The following is an 18,825-nucleotide window of genomic DNA, read 5'->3' on the forward strand; positions in this document are numbered from 1 at the left end:
TGTCACAAAATAGATAATTATTTCTTATGACTTAAACATTTTTTTTCTATATGGTTGTTTTATAGGATTCAATAATTAAACAATTATAAATCTTGGTCTTGTGACAAAACAGCAAAACATTTCTGATACTGATTTTTTGTTATTAATTGTTAATAAAAATAGGAAGAGTATCTGTGTAGTCTTAAAAGATCTTTGCCATACTTAATTAACCCTGAGTCACTAGAAGGAGAACTTTCTGTTCTTGTTTTTTCTGGGAAAGTTTCAAGGAAGTATTTATATGAATTAGATTATTAAAGGCTTCTAGTCAGATATGATTGTAACTTATATTTCTCTAAGGTTACTCAAATTCTGCCTTTTCTGAGTGACAAATTGCTTAAGAAATATATATAAAGTTGGTATCCAAAGTTAAAATGCTAGTGAAGAACATATTTTCTTAAAATAATATCTTACATATTAAACTTTTAGGTGTCATTTACTTAATAGTTTTGGACTAATTCCATACAGTATAAGAACCCACTGCCCGTACTTTCCAAAGAGGACATGGACTTTCTTGGCAGGTAGTAGATTTTTGTCACTGGAGGGAAAATAATATTTATGGAACATTTGCTATGTACTAGGTGTAATGCTAAGTGACATTTCATATTATGGTTTAATTTAATTCTAAAACAGCTTTAAAAGATACATTTTGTTATTCTGGCTTTTAAAATTAGGAATCTGGAGCACATTGAGTAACCAGTTCAAAGTTATATAGCTAATAAATTACTGAATTGAGATTTAAACCCAGAGCTCCTAACTCAAAATCCAAATCTCTTGCATTATGCCATGCTTGGATGTTTTAATATTGGTTCGATAGCTATCTTATATAAATGTTGTAGAGAGTCTTTAAGCATGTGATAAGTTACTAGACAAAAAGACCTTTCCAACTTCGAGATTCTATCTTCCTTGTTAAGGATGGCACATGAAGCCTTCTTTAAAAAATTACTGACTATATCAAATTAATTCAAATATATAAAACGTCTAAAGAATATTTTTGTTTCTCAGTAATTCTGGCTTTCATTTTGCCTTTCTAATTTCCAAATCTTAGAAATATAGTTCATCTAATCCAGAGTTCTGTTGCCAAGGAAATTCTTGAGAGATAGGAGAAGATACAGTTGTACTTCATGACATCTATCTTGTAATTGTAGTAGCTGATTTTTACTTTGCTCGATCTTTTTGTATAGTCATTAATTGCTTTTAACTGGCCCTTCTCCAGGTTTGTTTGTTTCTAGATTTATACCAATTAGAATTCAATTTGTGATAGAGTGTGCCAAGCACCGCAGTTCCACCTATATTTCACGTCTACCTCTTGCAATTATTTGTGTACAATAATTAATTTCAAAGAATTAATTTCCATAAATGTGCCCTAGATGAGTCTCTAATTTCAAAAGATGCCCTCTCATCTTCCACATTCTAGCATTCAGATGTTTAGAAGTAAATCTGGAATTATCTAACCATAATTACCAGTCTTCTCTGTCTTAAACGATCTAGGCTGAAAGTATCCGAAGAGCTGTAAAGAAAAAAAATGTTCTTTTTCACTATTGGCCAAGAGACCAATATTAGGATCAGTAGATAGACATTATAAGGGAACAGCTTTTGGTTTAGTGTAGGCAAGAATATTTTAATAGAATTTTTAACACTCAAATAGGCTTTTCCATAAAGTGATCCAACATCTTATTATTAGAAGGTTTGATGTCTTTTTTCAGTCATTTATTAGGCAGATATTTATTGATTACACCAGGCACATTTTTAAACATATAGTCCCTACCTTCATGGAACTTACAGTCTGTTGGAGGTTTGACAGATTAAATAGTCACATAAAGAAATTTGTAAACTGTGATACATTCTATAAAGAAAAAGCACAAGGGACTATGACAAGGGTGCCAATTTTAGATCAGTAGATGAGGGAAGGCTGTTTTGAGGAAATGACATATGAGTAGTAATCATAAAGAATGATATAAGCTAGCCAGGGAAGGGGTGGGGAAAAAACTTCCCTGGAATATGCAATATAACATTGTTTCCACCTTTGCCACCTACCTTGCTATGGAGAAATTACTAAATGTTTCTAAATATTTGTTTTTTTCTCAGCAATAAAATGATGAAAATAACTACCTTATAGATTTTCTTATGAGGATTAAACATGATACAATGCCGGTCATGTAGTTAAAAACTTGATAAATGTTAGCTGTTGTGGTGGAGGTTATTGTTGTGTGTGATGGTAGTGCTGTTTTGAGGAACTGAAATAAAGTTGGTGTGGATAAACTTTGATGAACAAAGGGTGAAGGTATGTGAGATGATCCTAGTGAAGGAGGCAGGAGCCAATCGTTTAGGACCATGTTTATTACTTTGCACTTGAACCTAAGCTCAATGAACGGTCGCTAAAGGTATGCTAAGTAAGCCAATGTCATTATTTAATTTGAGGTTTAAGATCACTCTTGTTGCAATGGATTGGGAAGTTAGAACATGGCTTTGAAGACCTGAAGTAGAAAAGGATAACCAATGAGAATGCTACTGCAGTAGTCTGCATGAATGAGAAAGATGATTTAGACCAGTGGAGATAAAGAGAAGTGGATATATTTTGAAGATATTTGAGGTAACAGATTGGAGGTAGGCTGCAAATCAGGGGAGGATTCTAGTCAGTCTCTAGTGTACAATTAGGCCTTTAATAACTAAACTATTTAGGATTTATCGGGAATATTCTGAAAGCACAAGGATATGGTATACAGAATGTTTCAGGATAATTCCAATTCTAAGAATCCATGACTTTTTTCTAAGAATTTTGTTGTTTCTAGTCTTCCTCTCACCTACAAATTTGACTTCTTTTCTCTGTCCCTTTTATTTTATTTTATTTTATTATTTTATTTTATTTATTAAATTATACTTTAAATTCTGGGATACATGTGCAAAATGTGCAGTTTTGTTACATAGGTATACATGTGCCATGGTGGTTTGCTGCACCCATCAACCTGTCATCTAGGTTTTAAACCCTGCATGCAGTAGGTATTTGTCCTAATGCTCTCCTTCCCCTTGCCCCCATCCCCCAACAGGCCTTAGTGTGTGATGTTCCCCTTCCTGTGTCTGTGTGTTCTTATTGTTCAACTCCCACTTATGAGAACATGCGGTGTTTGGTTTTCCGTTCCTCTGTTAGTTTGCTGAGAACGATGGTTTCCAGCTTCAACCATGTCCCTGCAAAGGACATGAACTCATTCTTTTTTATGGCTGCATAGTATTCCATGGTGTATATGTGCCAGTTTCTTTATCCAGTCTATCATTGATGGGCATTTGGGTTGGCTCCAAGTTTCTCTGGCCTTTTTCTAGTTTCATTATGTCTTTCTGATGTTGGAGCAAACAGAACTAGAGTAAAGTATTTTACAGGCAGTGACTTCACGGCTTTCTTCGTGAGTAGGATCTTTACTGTTGATGCTTAAATCAAACAGGCCTTTTACCTATAACAGGAAACTGGGGATGTCTTTGGCAAATAATCAGTAGGGATTTCTAGGATCATTTTCTGGTCTCGTATTTTAAATGTAAAATGTGAATTTATTTTTTCACAGTTTCCTTGGTTACACTGAGTTTCAGTTGCCACATTTCTGCCCCACTTGAAGATTTTCAGATGATTGCCCAGTAGTCTGGCCACATTGTTTCATTTCTTAAAATATAACCCAACTTATTTGATTTACCACAATTATTCCTTTACGTGTAGACTTTGGTGAACAAAGTAAGATTTCATGAGAAAGCTACTGTGTCCTCTCTGTTTTTCTGCCTCCCTCTGGTGTGCTAATGTATAATAAATGACCAATGAGCAGAGAGGAAGAAGAATAGAAAGGCATGGATAATCCTCAAAATCAGGTATTCTGTTTCTCATTACAAAACCTTTAGAATCATAAATCCTCTCATGACTGATTCCAAGCTGGGTTATAACCAGTTCGTTCAAAAGCAAAAAGAGGTGGAGTCAGTGCAGGAAGAAAAAAGAAATAAATGTATTTATTGAAGTCCTGTTAATTTCATTTAGTCTTTAAACAGCTCTTATAAAGTTTTCTTATTGCATTCTATAAATGAGGAAACTGAAATTTATTGAAATTATGTAATGTATCCAAATTCATACAGTGAGTAAGTAACAGACCTGGATTTCAAATCCAAAATTTTTATTTCCAGTTCCAAGTCTCTCTTTTCTGCATCAGGTAATCATCAATTTGTCCTGTTTTTAAATTTAAAGTGCATCCTTGGGAATTAATATTTAGGAGATGTAAAAAGGGTAAAATAAAGTTTTGCTCTGTAATATCTTAAGCCCAGCTGGCAATTTACTTTTAAAAATATTGTCTTATATTATTTGCCTCTGAGAATTATGGAAAGATAACTTAATGTATTTGTGATGGAAATAGGAAAGACTTTGAAAGAGCCAGAAAAAAATATCGTAGAAGTGCTCAGCACAAAACCTCATTTGATACAGTGATTGGTTTTGCTGCCCTCTAGTAGAATTACCATGAAATTAGCTTGATACATGTTTGTTTTATTTTATTTCCAATTTTTTCTTTCATTAATAATGAAATGGGAAAAGTTCCCTTATCCCCCTTGCAAGGTGTGCAATAGGGGTGTAGCTCATTTCTTTGGTGTCCCGCTGTCAAACCCCGAGGGGAAGCATGCAGATGGGCAGGTAGTGTGTAGCATTTTGGGGCTCCAATCCCATGGCAGCATCTAGGGTTGAGTGTCTACAGCTCCCAAAGCCCCACTGGGCATGTGTTACAGTGTGCTCTTTCAGCTTGGCCATCTGCAGGCGGCTTGTGTTAATCAGCTCAATTAGATGCTCTGCCTTATCACAAAGACAGAGGGATTTCTGTATCCCGGATTCTTGTCCTGGTGTACTGGAAAAATCAGATCACATGTGGACTTGAAGGATGGGTGTAAGGTTTTATTGAGTAGTGGAGGTTGTTCTCAGCAAGCCAGATGGGGAGCCAAAAGGGGAGGGAGTGGGAAGGTGGTCTTCCCTTAGAGTCAGGCCGCCCAGTGGCTGGACTCTTCTCCACCCACACCAACTGAATTCCATGTGGTCTCCCCGTAGATGGCCTGCTGGTGTCTGTTGTTGTGTTATTCTGCTCCTCTTGATTTCCACCCGTTTGTGTCTGTGTCTACTTAAGGCTTATATGAGCACAGGATGGGGAGCATGGTGGGCCATCCTAGGCACAGGCCTGAGGGTGGAGCCCTGGCTAGTTACCCCGGCCTTCCCTACCCTGCACTTCCCCACCCCGCTTCCGTATCAATAGGAGACTACTAGTTTTAGAGGTACCTACCTAAATCATAAGAAGTCATATTTCCTTGAGGGAAAGACCCACATACTGGTGGTACCATTCAGCCAAACAGGAAGAACTGCAGTATAACGCTACAACTATGCCTAACTAGGGCCTTTGTAGTTTCAGTACCTTTATCTTAAAGAATGTCATCTACCCCTCCTGTTTTTAGGCTACTCATATCTATAAAACAACAATAAAACTGTTTTATACCTTCTATATGATAGGAGGTAGTAATTTTTCTCAGGCAATGGAAAGTTATATGAAATGTGTATCCATGATACATTTCATCATCAGGAGGATGTTTACCTGAATATGATAAAAAGTAGCTACCATTTATTGAGAACTGATAATATGCCGGACACTTTGCATATATTGTATTATTTAATCCTCATAGTCACCCTGGAAAATAATAATTATTATTCCTATTTTATACAAAAGGAACTTATGTTTCAGAGAAGTCAAGAAACTTGTCCAAAGTCAGGTCGTATTGCAGCAGAGCTGGGACTGAAAAGGAGATATCTTTAACTTCTGCCTATTATCCTGCTTCCTCTTAGCAATCAACTAAAGATTTTCAGTTGTCTTTCTAATGAATAAGTATAACCCTGTTATTACTGCATGAAGGTAGAGGTCATGGGGCCACACATACCATATTATGGTTTGAGAAGCTGTTCTGAAAAACCACAGACATGCAAAATTATTATGTGTTAGGATCATGTATTTGATATTTATCATCTTCGAAACTGAAAAAGAATTAGACCTAGCATTCATGTACTGGTATAGAAAACAAGCTAATTTTCATACATGCCATATTAAAGAGTAATAAACAAGAGAGTACCCTTCTTAGTCTAATAAAATTTTTCAGATTGCCCAAATTGTAAAAACAATAAACTACTTCTTCAAAATAATAAAAATAAAAGAGATATTAAAATGAAACTTTGTTTTTCCAATAGCATCAGTCTTTTTCAGATGTGAGTATTTAACATGCTTACTGCCCTCAGAGGCAATTAGCCAGTTAGCCTTCAGACTAAGGAAATGTAAACTTGATTACCTTACTTGTTTTAGAATTGATAGAAATAATATTTTTTATTAACCTCTGGTTTTTAAGGATTTACTCCTAAGGATTATTTTTTAAAAATCACATTCAATGTAATTCTGTATATGTGCCTGGGACATTAATAGTTAGAATCCTAATAGGGTTAAACATTTTTATTCTGTGACTTGAAGTAAATTCATTGTCTACAAATATGTGTGCCTCATGTTTTTCTTCATCGTGTACTTATGTTTCTGTGTTTCAGAAGGATACTGTGATTTTTATAGCCAGACAAAAGGAAGATACCGTTAAAAACTAGTGTTTTTCTCTTTTATTTATTCTAGCATTCAGAAGACTCTTATTGAACACTTACTGTGTGCTAGAGAAAACAGTAAAGTAAGACTTGATCTTTAAGTGGTATATGATCTAGAAAATGAGAAAAGAATTATACACATATTTTGCCAAAACATTAGTCCTCTTAAGAAGATACTCTAAGAAAAAGAAGTAAAAGTTGTTTTGGCAGCTGTCATAAGGACATATGTGTTGATAGAGAAACTCTGGCTTTATTTTGCTAAAAATATGTCACTATTCTCTTAGGTAGGGATATTATGAAGTGTCAATCACAACTTTTGAGGAAATGGCAGCTCTAACTTTCTATATAGAAGGCCCAAGGGGTGGCATTTTGATTGGAAGAGGCTGTCAAGGGACTTCCCCTGAAGCTAGTTTGCATGAAAACTATACTGTTTGCATTTATTAGTAGTGCATTATCTTATTTTTATTTACACATCAGTAAAAATAGCAAAGGTTTCTAACGATACTTTATGGTCAGGATCTATAAAATGGAGAATACATTGCTTGTTGGTATTAAAGAATAGAATGGACTGATGGAAATAATGGAAGGAGCAAAGGTAAAGGCATTGCTTTGGGCCACCTGTTGACACTACCACTCTTAGAGAAGATGATGGCCGAATTATAATCTGAGAGTAAAAATAGTGAAAAATTATTGTGGTTGTGATTTTTTAAAAAAGGTATTAAGGTCTATGTAATCAATGTACTAAATTTTAAAACTTAAAGGTTATAAACATTATAGAATAGTGGTCAGGAAACTTGTTTATAAAGGGCCAGGGAGTATGTATTTTAGACTTTCAGGCCATACGGTCTCTATCACAGCTGCTCAACTGTTGTAGTATGAAAGCAGCCATAGTGAATACATAAATGAATGAGCCTGGCTCTGTTCCCAGGAAACTTTATTTACAAAAACAGACGGCTGGCAGGAGGTAGCCTACAGGCTGTAGTTTGCCCTTTCCTGTCCTAGAAGGTTATACTTTATTTGAGATGTACAAGATTTTGTTAAATGAATCTACCATATGTGATTCTGCCTAATTTCTCTTTTATCATTAAGAAATATTAAACACAAATGTGATTTCTTCAACTCTTACTTTCAAATCAGAAAACAGATTCAAATTAGCAGACAAATTGTGTTGCTACCACTTATTTATTTTATGTAGTGTGAACATAATGAATTAATTTGCATTTACATGTACAACCACATGTATGTCTAAAGTACTTTTCTGGAATTTATCACTTTTTTTGCATAACAAACACTTAAGAATCTTACCAGAAAATATGTTCAAGAGGAGTGAAATCTGTTCTTTAGGTGCATATGTTCACAAGAAACATTTTTCTGAACACTTTGCATGTTTTTTGAAGTCTTGCTTTACAGATCAAAGCATTTCCATATTTTAAGTTTTAGTGACTTTTTATTTTATTATTTTGAAAAAGTTATCAGAGAATGTCATTAAACTTATGTTTCCTATCAGGTTGAGATATTTTGAATTTGGACTCTATCTTCTGTTTATGAAATGTCTCTTTTCTTCATTAATGGTACTAAGCAGCCCCTTGAGGGAAGTAGCATAGCATTTTTGACCACAAATATATGAACGCTCTTCTTTTGACTATAAGAAAAGTAATTGATTGAAATCTGGATTTTATTTTAACCACAAATGTAGCCACCTATAGAAAACTTTTTATAAGTATATAACCTTTTCATTTTCAGTTGAAAATGGAAAAATAATAACAGCTGAGATACAAGGTTGTTTTTCTCAGCACTTTTCTGATTAATGAGTTTTGGAATCTATGTTTTTCTGGTGTGTTGATAAAATCAATTTGCTGTCACTAAAATCAGAAAAGACCAAGATGATATAAATGCCTCCAAAAAATGTTGGGGGAATGGGACGTAGTAGATTATAAGGAGGAAAATGAGTCTGTAGAGGCTTTAAGAATATAAATTATAAAAAATTTTATTCTGACTTTTAAGATCACCCACAATATATTCCTCACCTATCTTTACAGTTGTTATTCCTACACTTTCCAACTTACTCCCTATGATCTGGCCACTCAATATTCATTAAACATCACTCATTTATTTATGCCTTTGTTTCAAGCTGTTTCTGTCACCTCTAAAGACCTTTACTTTCCCACCCTCATTGTCCACCAAGCATCAACTTTCAAGACCCATCTTAAATTACCTGCTCAACCATGAAGTCTTTTCTAATCTCCATGCCCAGTTACATTGTGTTTCTTCCTTCTTTAGCCTTTTCAGCACTTTTATCTACACTATTATGGTTCTTAGCATTCATTGTTTGATATCACAGTAACTTTTTTACTTGAACTATCCATACAGAAAACTCTTCTACAGCAGTGACCACATGTCTTATAGTTGTACATTGATACTACATGTATGTTGAACTGTGATAAATTAAGAAATGAAAGTAATTTTAAAAATTTATTTGCTACTGTCTGTATACTCAGAGGACATTAGTGTGCTTAATCTAAGTCTGAAAATGCAACAGATTCTTGTGAAGCAGTCAAAATAAGGAAGGACATTTCAGTGGGAACAACAGCATGAGAATAAAACATGGAGGCATGAAATGACCTGGAGCGTTTGCATAACTGTACTGTAAGCAGTTCATGATAGCTGGAGGGAGGTAAGGCACAATGAGTCACAGCTCACCTGGCTTCTACTAGTTGCCTCTAATGTCCCACCCAACTTCTTGAGTTCACAAATACTCTTTTTTCTACAAGTCAATGCCAGTATCACTTCTATATTTCACATCAAGTATCCTCTGTATTTTATACGTGTTTCTATTTCCACTTCTTGCCATTTTTTATTTGCATATGTCTTTTCTCTTCTGGACCATAAGTCCTTTAAGTGCCATGATTCGTGAAGCACAAACTGAATCATGAAGGGTAACTTCTGTTTATGAAATCAATGACAGATGAAGTTAAATCTGAAAGCATCCCCTGATCTGTACTTTTTAGTAAAGTTAAAACTTATTTGTGCCTTTGTTTGAGGCTATTTTCAAGTTTTCAGGCCTAATGCTTACTGGGTTCAAACCTTCACTCATCACCTTTCTTCTAAAATTCAATTCACCCCCTCCTCTTACTATTTTCTGAATTGGTACCACACTCTCCAGTTACCAGGTGATTAAAATTCAGCATTTTTTTTTTTGTATTCCCTCTTTTCCTTTGTACTTGCTTTCAGTGAGCTACTAACTCTTATAAATTCTACATATGTAGTATGTTTTGCATCCATTCTTTACAACCTTAATCTACTAGCTTTTTGAGATTGTCACTATTCCACAAATATATTTTGGATACCAATTGTTTGTCAGACATACTGTTAGGTGTTACAGATAAATAGTTTAAAAAATTCTTGCTTTTTATGAGTTCATTGACAGACAAGTAAAAATCCATTATGCTACAATATTTTACGGCTATAATAAAAGAGCACAGCATTTTTTTGTGGGATAATCAGGGGAAGGCTTTGAAAAGGAGTCAGTAGGACCTTGAATAATGTGGAGGAGTTTTCCTAAAAATGTAAGAAGGCCTTAGGCATCACTCTAGGTAACAGGACATGTACAGAGGTTGAGAATCATGAGAGAACCAATACATACTGAATAATAATTAGTTTTATACCACTGGATCACACAGTAAAAGGGAGGAGGGAGAAAAGAAAGCGTCTGAACGAGGAATAGACAATAATGAAATAATGAGGAATGCTGCATATATGCCATCCACGGTCATTAACACTGGGTCCTGTAGTGATAAGGAGATAATTGAATTTATGGGAATATTTTGAAACAGTCATATTAGCCCATTAGAAATATCTTGCTGCTGCAAGATAAAAGATGAATTGAAGATAAAGGGAGACCAATAACAGGTGATTGCAGTAATATTAAGGAGAGATGACAGCAAAATGCTTCAACTTGGGCAGCAATGAAGGGGAAAGTTATAAAAGATATTTAGGAAATAGAGTAAAAGCTCCATAAACTCAAGGACTGTATTTTATATACAGTGCCTGGCACATAATATATATTCAATAAACGTTTGTTCAAAAATTAATGATTTGGATCGACTCTATTTCCGTTCCCTTTTGAAGTGCCCTAAACTTCCATCTCTGTATATATTTCCAAATTTTATCTATTCCTTAAAGGCCCAGCTAAACCCTACCTGTGGAGTATCTTCCCTAAATCTCCAAGCTGAAAACAAACTTTATCTCTTGTTAAATTTGATAAAATGTAGTCTTTTGTATTTTTTAACACTTTCTTCCTTGTGTTTTAGTTATTTATATCCCTAGGCTCTTTGTTTATAAATGTTTTAGGGAAGAATCCATGCTTCCCTTCCTATTTATATTCCTCATACTGACTAGCACAAAACTCTTTCACTTATCAGTTGTTCAATAAATATTTGTTGAATGAAAAAGTGACAATCATATCTAACTATGATTTTGAAAACAAAATATCTTAGAATAATATAACAAAGTAGGTAAGAGTAAGGACTCTGAGACTAGATTGCTTTCATAGCATAGTAAAAAATACCAATATGTATTGATAACCAAGACTGAAAAGATGAAAAATTGTCAAAAGTGTGTCAGGAAAGAATGTTAAGAGAAAGTTTCAGAAAACCTCATAAAGATTAAGTAATTGGCAATTATTTGTATTTTTAATGTTGTACATCTCTTTTTGATGGGCTGCTAGATTCAGTTTACCAGTATTTTGTTGAGGATTTTTGCATCGATGTTCATCAAGGATATTGGCTTGAAGATTTCTTTTTTTGTTATATCTCTGCCAGGTTTTGGTATCAGGATGATACTGGCCTCGTAGAATGAGTCAGGGAGGAGTCATTCAAAAATATAGTTTTTTGACTCCTTGGTGTTGCTAAGTTGTGTTGGTATACAGAAACACATGATGACATTGCTCTCCTTAAGGATCATCAAATCTCAAAAAGTCAATATTTGTAATAGAAGAAACAGGATAAGAGTTAATGGTTTCTTTAGTTACCAAAAAGTTCATGGTAAATAATTTAGTTACTAAAGAGGATAAGGGTATTGAGAGCTTATAGTGGTTTAAAATAGTCAAAAAGGCTTCTTGAAAAAAGTTAAGACTTGATTTATCCCTTACAAAGTAAGAATAAATTGATTATTTTCATCTGCAGATATGCATGAGACTTCATGGAGTAATTGATACCTTAAACAGTACAGAAAGTGATGGATGCAGGGAAAAAAGGAGTAAACTGTTTCAAAAATACCAATTTCAAAGAAACACAATGACCTGAGGGAAAAACATAATGAAATAAATTCTTATAGCATACATGCATGACTGCCAAATTCCATAAAACTTCTGTGATGGAGAAAGTGTCAGAGGTTGAGGGGCTTCCATGTACTGTTGATAGAAATGAAATATCCTTGAAATTATTCCCATTTTAATAATATGAGAAAAATATTACAAATAGTTATTAGCCTGGATTAGAATGTTGTATTTTAGGAGGAAGTATAGTGTTAAGTCTTCTTAATGTGATACATGCCGCTTGAAGTTCAATCAGTTACACTGATTTTTTTAAGTCAGCTTTTTAAAACAAATATTTTGTTGCCCGTAACAGAATTATCAGAGGCTCTTTATTGTTAAAGGATCAGTTATTTTTTTCTCACTGGTATCAATAGATATACTGATAGGAGATGTCCAACATGAAAATATGTCCAATAGTCACTTATTTTCATTAAATTTCTAGTTAGAATAGCATAGATGAAACTGAAAGAATATACATGTTCCGAATAAGGCAATTTGGTTGGTTTCAATTTCCCTTCTCCATGTCACCTATACTAACCTGCATTTCTTCCACTGGACTGCGGACACTAGATTGTAATGAGGGGGGTTCACCTTTGTTTCCTGATTATCTAACACATTCCTGGCATATGTCACAAATTTAGTGAACAAGTCTTAGATTGAAATACTTGGCAATTTGGTAGCAACTAGGGTCAGTTGAGTTCTACATGTATTTGTCAAGACCACTGTGTGCTCATCTAGTTTTGGTAGGTAAATCTAAAACAGTCCATAAGGGAATGGGGACAAGGATATTAAGGCATTGATTTAATTGCCAAAATAATTAATAACCCATGAGGAAATTGGGACTAATACTTATTAAGCATCTGTTCATGCCATGTGCTAATTATTTTACATTTAATATCTCATCTAATCCTAAGGTTTTGAAACTCAGGATTGTCCCTTTTGTCCTGTGCAAAAAGCATGAAGTACACACCGACTGGATTTCTTTCTTTTTGTAGTCACCAATTTCCCATATTGGCTAGTCGGTATATATATATATAACACAGAGCAGTTAAGAATTTCAACAGAATAGTAGTTCTGTTTCAGTTTGAATATTGGAAGTTAAACAAACTGCCATATAAAAATGTGGTGCTTTTCATTAAATAGCTGTTAAATAAGAAAGAGAAGGAATGAATGTGTTATTTTAGAAAGTGCATGGGTTTTAAGGTAAGCTATGTTTGAATTCTGATCCTGGATTTCCACTTCCTCATTTGTTAAACTTAAGGTAAAATGCCTTTTAGCCATGTTTATTGTCAGGGGTAGAAAATAGGAACTGCCTTGGATGAAGCTGACACATAGAAAGTACTTAATAAATGGTGATGGTTGTATTTATTGTACTGCTGCTGCTGCTGCATAAGGAGAAGGATAACAAGGCAGTTATATTTCTCCTTTTCCCCAAGTTTCTCATGGAGATACCTTAGGACACTGTGTAGAGGGTCCCTAAGTCACTCCCAGGTTCAGTGATTGACTGGTAGGACTCACAGGACTCAGCACATGAATGAATCTTACCCGTGAGTAAGATTCATTACCGTGAAAGGATACAGAACGTCAGCAAAGGGAATGGTGTGAAGTCCAGAGGAAACCCAGGGCAGTGTCCCAGAGTCCTCTCCTGGTGGAGTCACACAGTATGCACTTAATACACTCAAATCAGAACTAAGTTATAACACGTTAAGTATTGTCTACCAGGAAAGCTCATTACAGACTCAGTGTCCGTGATTTTATTGGGGGTTGATCACATAGCTACCCTCTGGCTATCATGTAGCAAAACCCCAAACTCTCAGAGGGAAAACAAGTGTTTAGCATAAATACATTGTTTGCACAAACAGTAGAGGCACAGTGAACCACTCTTGCCACTTTTGGAAATGCTGGGAACTGTCCGCAAATCCAAATTCCCCAGACACCAGCCAAGAGCCAGTCTTGTAAGCAGGCCATTTTAAAGATGGCAAACTCAAGCCTGCTCTCTTAACTCTTTTTGCCCAGATGTGCAGATTAAATGTTCATAGGAGACATTATTTGAGGAATTATGTTGTATCTTCCAAGTAACCAGTAATTTACCAAACAAATAAGTCGTTAAGAACTAGATTAATATTTCTCTCAAGAACATTTCAAAGACTGAAAGATGTAGATGCCACTCAAGTTGCCTACAGGAAGTCTGAAGGTGGGTCCTTTCATCTCACTCTTAAAATCCAGAACCATCTGCAACTAGAAGCACCATCCACTTGCCCCAGTCCAAGATCTAGCTTAGTATGCATCCAGTCGCCCCATAATTAGACCAACCTATCTGGCATCTGTGGCAGTAGTTTGCAGGTCAGTTGGTGATGGTCTTAAGGTCTCAGTCATCAGTATTCTCAAAGATGAGCATATATGCTTGCTTTCCGCTCTGTATATTACAGGACTCCAGTACAAGAGAAAAGTCATACAAAACCACACTCAAGGTTTAACTTAAGAAATCACATAGAATTTTTTTATAAAATTGTTTCAGTTTTTCAGTCAGCCACGGCATCCTTAAGCTTCAGGATTTTCAGTACAATGTTGTTATGTATTGTTGTATTTAAGAATCTCTTCTCGGCTTGGCGCAGTGGCTCACACCTGCAATCCCAGCACTTTGGGAGGCCGAGGCAGGTGGGTCATGAGGTCAGGAGATGGAGACCATCCTGGCTAACATGGTGAAACCCCATCTCTACTAAAAATACAGAAAATTACCCAGGCATGGTGGCACATGCCTGTAGTCCCAGCTACTCAGAAGGCTGAGGTAGGAGAATTGCTTGAACCCGGGAGGGGGAGCTTTCAGTGAGCCGACATTGCACCACTGCCCTCCAGCCTGGGCAACAGAGTGAAACTCCGTCTCAAAAAAAAAAAATAAAAGAATCTCTTTACACAGAGGAAGTGTCTGTCCTACCTGTGAAGTACTAATGAGGGATTTGGGCTATAATCTCATAAGATCAAATCTGAAAATATAATTCTGGAAAGAATAATTAAAAACTTTTTTAAAAAGATTTATTTACATTATTAAAAGAAGCTGTATTTGAGAAACATAAAAAGCATGACAGAACACTTCCTAGGCTACTTTAATAAAATAGGCAATGATAACATACATATTTTTGCAAGCATAAACACTCAGATATTCTAATGACAATTGCACGGGTATATCAGTTATAAGCAGGTGAACAATATTCATAAATTAATAGGTCAAAAAGTGAAATGTATAAAAACTGTATCACTTATGGTTGGTAATTGTCTATACCCAGCTTTATAACTGCACCCATCTGAAACACTGTAACGGAGAACCCAAGTCTTTTGACAAGATCAATACAAAAGCTGCAGTGAGTCACCACTACATATGCACATAGCCATATAATCTTTTCCAAAGAGCTGAGATCTGTAGAAATTTTATCTTTCACAAATGCAAATGTACAAAAAGGACATCTCTTCATTTACTGGGAAAGTTCAATGTTTTGACATATACACACAGTGCCTACACACACTGTCAACATTGTGACAATGCACTTTCATGGAGTCAAATTTGCAAAAACTGCATAACATGAATTAGAACTTTCTAAAAGTGTTTTCATAATTTATACTTCCAGTTTGGAATGAGATGAAGCTGAAATACATAGCACAGCAATTGGTGCTATGTGTGAAGGGGTAGAAGTCACACATTATTGCATAATTTGGAAGGAGAGATGTCTTGGACTTTTAACCTGCCTTTTCTCCTCTGTAATCTTTGAAACACCTGCTGCACTCGTATTTAAAGAGTGGTTGTTGTCTACACATTTTATAAACATATGTTGTCTATTTGAATGCCTAATTGTTGCTCAACTGTTGCAATTAAGTGATTTTCTGCTTTCACTGTAGTAATTAACTTTTAGTAATTCACAGTAGTAATTAACTTTTAAACTTTTCTCTTTCCCTATTAAGTAGCCGCATTCACTTAACTTATCATAGCCTTTTGGTGAGAGAACAATTTCACAGACCTCTTTCATTGTGTGTAAGGAATACAGTATGAAAGAATGATACTCAGCTTTCCCATACCAAATTTATGTTAGTCAGGATTCTTCGGAGGGACAGAACCATAAGGTTATATATAGATATATGAGAGGGGATTTATTAAGAGAATTGGCTCACATGATTATGGTGGCTGAGAAGTATCACAATAGGCCATCTACAAACTGGAGACCCTGGGATGCCAGTAGCTTGGCTCAGTCCAAGTACAAAGACCTCAGGAGCATGGAAGCCAATGATGTAACTCAGTCCAAGGCTGAAAGGCACAGTACATAGTGGGTACTGGTGTAAGTCCTGGAGTCCAAAAGCTGGCGTGCCCTGGAGTTCTAATGTCTAAGGCAGCAGAAGAAAAGTCTGTCCCAGCTCTCAGAGAGCAACCAGTTTTTCTTCTGTATTGGTTCTCTCCAGACACTGAGAGATTGGATAGTCCCTGCTAACATTGAGGGCAGATCTTCCCCACCTAGTAGTCCACTCAGGGTTACACACTAATCTTCTCTGGAAACACCCTGATAGACAGACCCAAAATAATGCTTTACCAGGTTCCTAGGTATTCCTTAGTCCAGTCAAATTGGTACCTAAAATTAAGTCCAGTCTACCCCTCATCAATCTGGCACCCGTAAGCGTCTCCTCACACCATATATAATTTCCAAATAAAGACATAGCAAAGTAGTAGTTCCACCTAATGTGATGTAACTGACATGATGCAATTATCCTGCATGCAGCTGAAGACACCCTAATCCCTTCTCCAGGTTTCAACTTCCAACATTTCAACATTAGGGATTTTAATCTTTGAGGATTATGATTTTTGGAATTTTAGACTTTAGGAATTTTGAACTTTTATGATTTTGATCTTTTGGATTTCAACATTCCAGATTATGACATTTAGGACTGTGTCTTTTGGGATTATGATTGGCGTATTCTACATTGTAGCAAAGCCAAAATTCAAGAACTCCAAATAACTAATAGTACTAACTTGGAAGGCACAGAATAAAGCCAAGGAAAGACCAATCCTTTAAGCCAAAACCATACAGGATAGATACTCAAAACCAGCAGGAATAACTGACACAAGAGCAAATCACAGTACAAGAAAGAAATGAGAAATGTGGCCCTCTATCATTTCATTCTGACAAATGATGTCTTCACCATTCAGGAAAGCTTTCTAGGTTTTTCTGCAGCATGTCTCAAAGGTGCTGTCCTGTACTTGAGCTCTAAAAATGTCATATGTGTCTATCAAATGGTATTTCAAAAATCCATAGTCTAATTAGCTGGTAGAGAACTTCAAAAGAAGAAAGGCAGACTCTTGGAAACATCTTTTTCCCTGTATGATCTCCACTTTTCCTTCTTTATTTTTCCATAACTTAAACAAGTAAAGACATTCCTACGTTTAAGTACACTGTGTGAACTTCTGTAATTTCAGTATATTAATTTAGAAACTAGCATCTAATTTATGCTGTGCAATCACTCTGTGTATCTTTACTGAGCACCTATTATGTGCCCGGTGTGCTGCTAGACAATGAGATGGGCATTGAGATGAACTTCACAATTAATGGAGCACAGCCCCTACACTCAAAGAGCCCATATGAGTTTAGAGGATCAAACAAGTTTAGAAGATTAGACAAGTTTTTCGGATTAATGAAAGAAAGTAAGCTGTGAGTGGTCAGAAAGTCTGCTTCCTGTAGATATGTCAGGAAATAGTTTCTAAGTGATACTTAGGATTCAGAATGCTGGAAACACCTTCTTTACTATGAAATAATAAAAGTATTCCAATTTTTTTTTTAAAAATACATGTCTCATTCTTACCTGTTCAAAATATTTTAAGTACCCTCTAAATAGCTGAATGCTTTTCATTTCTCTTATTGTTAAAATAATAGAATTTTAGAGCTAAAAAGTATGAAGAGAATTATCTAGCCCATCCTTTTTGTTTTTTGGATTAGGAAGCTGAAACCCAAATGGGTTCAAAGACTTGCTTCAGAATTGAAGATCTAAGTTGGAATTCATCGTCCATACCATGCTGTTATTTTCCTCATTCTTAGTTAGAGCGATTTGAGAGGAAGGGAATGTTGACAGTGTGGGGAGGCATCAGATGGTAGATTTTCTTACTTTGACTTTGTTTTCAAATATAATCCTCAGAAATCACAACACCTATGAGTTCTGCATGGAAGAAATATAGGACTAATTTAACAATTTACACGTGAAAATAATGTTCTTCATATAAGCATATATTCTCTGAATATTCCTGCTAGTTATTAGAGTCTTAGGAAGAGCTTGCAATTCAAATGTTTTGCAATACAAGTGTCATAGCAAGAGAATTCCTCTTATTTTTCATCCAAGTTACTTTTTTTGAAACTAATAACACCCTAAGTTCAACCAAGTTAGGTGGATGATATTCACATTATCACCTTTGATTTATTACCAAGAGTCTCATTCAAAAGGGCAGGCTATGTGAACAACATTGCCAGGCAAATTTAGTGCAGGGAGTACAGCACAAGTTGCCTTTCTATTCTTGAGTTTACCATAACGTAAGTGTGAGAGTAAAAGCATCTGTTGAGTAGACATTCCAGGCATATCCTCTTGATCATTGCCAGACCTTCCTCGGGCAAACCTTTGTTCTGAACTTTTATTTTATTACTACATTTTTGATCCAAGAGTCAAATAGTTGTTAGGGAAATGTTAGAAGCTGAAATCCCTATTTGGATACCATAGACCATTCAGTTTTATAAAACTTTATGTATCCAAATGTCTGAAGTGGAGGAACTGTGACTCCAAAGTAGACTATTGTCTAATCAGGAATCTCCAAAAGCATGAA

The 18,825-nt window shown here is 35.4% G+C and overlaps 1 protein-coding gene across 1 annotated transcript in view; it reads left to right on the forward strand.

Moving 5' to 3' along the window:
* Positions 1-18,825, forward strand: part of COL24A1 (collagen type XXIV alpha 1 chain) — a 390,023-nt gene that overhangs the window by 189,254 nt on the left and 181,944 nt on the right. The gene's annotated exons all lie outside the window — the stretch shown is intronic.

Source organism: Chlorocebus sabaeus, chromosome 20 (genome assembly GCF_047675955.1).
Source record: "Chlorocebus sabaeus isolate Y175 chromosome 20, mChlSab1.0.hap1, whole genome shotgun sequence".
Lineage (NCBI taxonomy): Eukaryota > Metazoa > Chordata > Mammalia > Primates > Cercopithecidae > Chlorocebus > Chlorocebus sabaeus.